The sequence below is a fragment of the Anopheles arabiensis genome, chromosome X (genome assembly GCF_016920715.1).
Source record: "Anopheles arabiensis isolate DONGOLA chromosome X, AaraD3, whole genome shotgun sequence".
In the NCBI taxonomy this organism is placed as follows: Eukaryota; Metazoa; Arthropoda; class Insecta; order Diptera; family Culicidae; genus Anopheles; species Anopheles arabiensis.
This window is the reverse complement of record NC_053519.1, coordinates 21,245,323-21,250,245: the sequence shown is the minus strand read 5'-3', so window position 1 is coordinate 21,250,245 and position 4,923 is coordinate 21,245,323. Positions and strand designations below refer to the sequence as shown.

General features: G+C 40.6%; 2 long non-coding RNA genes across 2 annotated transcripts; one reads left to right on the top strand and one right to left on the bottom strand.

The window, feature by feature from the left end:
- Nucleotides 1-1,781: 1,781 nt before the first annotated feature.
- LOC120906691 lies at nucleotides 1,782-2,284 on the top strand. The gene is made up of 3 exons (XR_005740135.1): nucleotides 1,782-1,910; nucleotides 2,018-2,108; nucleotides 2,174-2,284. It is a non-coding gene; the product is annotated as an uncharacterized LOC120906691 (long non-coding RNA).
- A 694-nt stretch (nucleotides 2,285-2,978) lies between these two features.
- On the bottom strand, nucleotides 2,979-3,536 carry LOC120906718. The gene is made up of 3 exons (XR_005740144.1): nucleotides 3,354-3,536; nucleotides 3,157-3,247; nucleotides 2,979-3,091 (listed from the first exon to the last, which is right to left on the bottom strand). It is a non-coding gene; the product is annotated as an uncharacterized LOC120906718 (long non-coding RNA).
- Nucleotides 3,537-4,923: the final 1,387 nt, after the last annotated feature.

The window sequence follows — 4,923 nt, the reverse complement described above, 5'->3', positions numbered from 1 at the left end:
TACAGTATGTATTGCCTGTGCACTCTCCCATGCTCACAGGAATATTCATCGCACTTCGTCGCGTATCGTATATAAAAATCGTGATAAGCGAAACCAAAAAGGGTGTTGCATTTGGTATTATGGTGCAATTTGTAACATCTATTCTACTTTTTGTTATAATTTAGCTAGTCTAAACTAGACAAATAACTATTATAAAATTTAAAATAGTACTCATATGGCAGAACGGGTTGGAAAAGATGTATTATGATATGCGAGTATGAACAACGAAAAATAAAATGTATTTATTTTTTATGCCACGATGTCCACATGATCTTGGCACTCGGCATGATTCCAATATTTGGCCATTCGATTTGAAGCATTCTGTTCCATTCGACAACCGTTTGAGTGCCGTGATCTTGTAAACGATTTGTGTGGAAAACTATTTGTTTTAAATAGTAAGTGAAATTGAAATAAGTAGTCATTCTCGTGATACAATCGTCAACTCGTAGCACTCAATAACATCGGCCCCCATACGCTGGGATGATTACCCTGCTATGGGCATTTAATGAGTTACTGATAGCCAAGCCTATTAGTGGTACAGGAAGGCTTTGACCGAAAATGGTCGTCGCATATAAAAAGTTTAAAAAATGGTAGTTAATAAATGCATGCTTTATATTAGCACAGCTGGTACAGCTTACTGGGAATAGGTTGAACCCATCTAGATTTGGTGTCCGATATGATACCACCGATATGGTATGATATGAAAAATTCGAGCAGTATAATTAAACGAATGTTAATTTGTATCGCATACGCTCTTGACAGTCGTTTGTTTAACGGCGGCATACTTGCTTGGCAAAGAGTAACTCATTTTGATGCCTCTCGCTACCCCTGGCCCTAGTTTTGAAGGAATCATGCGACACACTCGCACTCCACTACCCCATCCCATGGAAAAACGCTCCCACCATCGAGGTGTTGACCAAAATTTCGCTGTGTGCATGAGACAAACACTCACACTCCTCCCGCCCTCCACAGCTGAACGCTCCCACCGTTGCGAATTTGCGAGAATTTTTGCTCTGAGCGTGAGACCCTGAAGCGCCAGAGATGACACTATGTGTAAAGACGATCATAATTCGATATGGTCAAAATGCGTCGATTATCGTTTCATTTATCTGGTAATGATGTTTTCACTTCATCAAAATTTTAAACATTAACAACTAGGCTGATAACAATATTTAGGGGCGCCACAAAAGTGGTCCCTAATTTTTTAAAGAGATACGCAACACGCTTTGCGAACTACGGTTTTGGTAGAATTCGATTTATTTTTTTTCTTTTAAGCCGCGGAACGGTGAGTTCGGGAGAGACGCGAAAATTAGTGTTGTTCGTTCGAGAGTTGCCGGAGAAGAAGCGTTGGGTAAGCCGGACGGATATGCGCGTGTCGATGTGGAAACGTTTAGGACGAGAGAGAGAGTGTATGGAGCAAGCCACCGTTTTTATAGCTGCGGTGCAGCATGCTACCACTGTTTGTCCTGCTCTAGCTTTATGTGCAGTCCCTGCCTAACTAGCCCGTTAAACATTTTCTGTCGGTAGTTCTAGGTGTGCGCACCAGATGGCGCTCTGGTCGCTACAAATAGTTGAAATGTAAATCAGAATAAAATCAATTTATTTGAAGTAAAATAAATTCCATTATACTTTATTTTGACCATATGATCAACACTTGTACATAGTACCATTTACTTTGTGTTCTTCACTCTCGCGTTGTGTTTTGATCGTTCGAAACTCATTGCCAGAACGAATGCAAATTTCATTTGGGAAGGATCGGTGGCGGAGGATGCAGTGAAAATTATTAAATGTTAATAGAAAAGTGGTTAAGTAAATCGTGAAAGATGTCAACGCAGGCGTAAATGCAGTTTGTTTTGTTACTTGATCTACGGGTAAGTGTATGCATAAGAAGAAAAATCTTCCAAATGATGTTTGTGTTCTAACAATCGTATTGCTTTTAATGTTTGTTTATTCTTCTATTATTTTCCATCACACCTAGCTATTTCATTGCCAAAGCTCCTGATAACAGATCAAAGCAGATGGATCGGGCATACAGAGTCGCCATTTAACATTAAATATCTTCTTGATCGGTAAGTTTTAAACAGTACTAGTTTTGTTCACCATTCTAATGCTCGATTAATCTTTCATTCCTCAGGCAAACGCATCAAACACCAAGTGTTTCTCTTCCAACAGCACGCACCATCGGTGGAGCAAGCAGCTAACGCTTTGATCGCCAGTACGCGCCATCAAGAATTGATATTTTGCCAAACAGTACTGTGAATAAAAAACTGCACACTTACTGTCCGAATTTCCTGGAATTTTTTGATCGGTCTACGCTCGCGGGAATGGTGGGTCCGTTGAAGAGAAGGAAAGAAAGGGTAGGAGCGAGGATTACCCAAAAACGCGGCATTGAGAATGAGGGGAGGTGCGCTCAGCGCTCACGTTGGGACACTCACGATGCTTGAAATAAAATGTTAACAAGCATCGATTTCAAGCATGCATGTCGCGCGACATTTTGCCAAGTGGGTAGGACCAGTCGTTAAAATTAACAAATGAACTCAATGCGTTCGCGATGCAAAATTCTAGCAATTCTTAACGACTCTGGTTAATTTTTAACGACCGTTGATTTTAAACCAATTCTTTCGCGATACCAGCTATTGTTATGGCTTTGACCGTATTGTAGGCTTACTTTAGGCCGATTAAGGCTTAACTGAAGAAAACCCCGCTTGGCAAAATGTCGCGCGACATGCATGCTTGAAATCGATGCTTGTTAACATTTTATTTCAAGCATCGTGAGTGTCCCAGCGTGAGCGCTGAGCGCACCTCCCCTCATTCCCAATGCCGCGTTTTTGGGTAATCCTCGCTCCCACCCTTTCTTTCCTTCTCCAACGGACCCACCGATCAAAAAATTCCAGGAAATTCGGACAGTAAGTGTGCAGTTTTTTATTCACAGAGCTATTCGGGAATATTTCAATTCTTGATGGTGCGTGCTAGACGAATGAAACGTTGGCTGCTTGCTCCAACGATGGCGCGTGCTGTTGGAAGAGAAACACTTGCTGTTTGATGCGTTTTCCTGAGGAATGAAAGATATATCTAGCATTAGAATGGTGAACATAACTAGGACTATTTAAAACTTACCAATCACGAAGATATTTGAAGTTAAACGGCGACTCTGTAAGCCCGATTCACCTTCTTTGATCGGTTATCAGGTGCTTTGGTAATGAAATTGCTAGGTGTGATAGAAAATAATAGAAGAATAAACAAACATTAAAAGCAATACGATTGTTAGAGCACAAACATCATTTGCAAGATTCTTCTTTTATGCATACACTTACCCGTAGATCAAGTAACAAAACAAACTGCATTTACGCCTGCGTTGACATCTTTCACGATTTACTTAATCACTTTTCTATAAACATTTTATAATTTTCACTGCATCTTCCGGCACCGATCCTTCCCAAATGAAATTTGCATTCGTTCTGGCAATGAGTTTCGAACGATCAAAACACAACGCGAGAGTGAAGAGCACAAAGTAAATGGCACTATGTACAAGTGTTGATCATATGGTCAAAATAAAGTATAATGGAATTTATTTTACTTCAAATGAATCGAATCGAATTTCGATCGTCGTTACACATAGTGTCATCTCTTGCGCTTCAGGGTCTCACGTTCAGAGCAAAAATTCTCCCATCTTCGCAACGGTGGGAGCGTTCAGCTGTGGAGGGCGGGAGGAGTGTGAGTGTTTGTCTCATGCACACAGCGAAATTTTGGTCAACACCTCGATGGTGGGAGCGTTTTTCCATGGGATGGGGTAGTGGAGTGCGAGTGTGTCGCATGATTCCTTCAAAACTAGGGCCAGGGGTAGCCAGAGGAATCAAAATGAGTTACTCTTTGCCAAGCGGGACACTTATCGCTGGTATAGAATCACGTTGACCGATGTTAGACTTTTGGCTTTCGAGTTGGCAGAGAAAAATAGAATTGAACACTCTTTGATTTCATGAAAAAAAGAAGAACATTACTGGAAGATACTGGCTGCAATGTTTTTTTCCAAGGAATCTTAAACATTCATTCCGATAACCAGATGCTATCTTTGCAGCTTTGTGACGAAATTTTTGTTCTTGTCTGTAACTTTATTTCTTTCGCATATTTCAATAATATTTTGTGTTATTTTTTTTTTAAATTGGTACGATACATTTTGTTGCCCTTCAATGAAAAACAACCGGCCATCAGAGTTTGTTATTTTAACAGTTAAAACCAATGTGTCGAAATCACCCCACAAACTGTCGATTTTACCCCATCATGGTGTCGATGTTCCCAGCACTCCAGTCTAGATGCAACAAAAAACCCTTTTCATTTTGATCTAAATATTATCAAAATCAATCCAGGAACCGTAGTTTCTCGTAAGATGGTACATAATGAATCAAAATAGCTTTTTCTATGTCTACTAGTAAGTTTACATTGGCTAAAGTATTGCAATCAGGGGAAAACCTTAAGGTGTCGAAACTACCCCCAGTTCCCCTATTCAACATTTTTTCTTAAGTAACCATCACCTCAAAAAGCACTGCGCCATCGAATCTGACTAGCCACTTGTTTATACAAAATAACAACACGTCAACGAGACGATCTCACATCGATGATCATGCATCATCCTATAAACGCTTATCACTCAATGTCCGTTCAACGTCTATAAGTGTATACTATCAGAACGTGCGATATTATGTTGTGGTACTCACTGAGACTTGGCTCGATCCCATCCTTCCCAATGCTCTCCTATTTGGTGATGCGCACTGTGTCGCAAACAGCTCTCTATCTTGAGGGGGTGGAGTACTAATTGCGGTAAGTTCCGCTCTCCTCTCTAATGCACTTCCAGTGCTTGCGCAAACATTTTAATTCGCTTGCATCTGC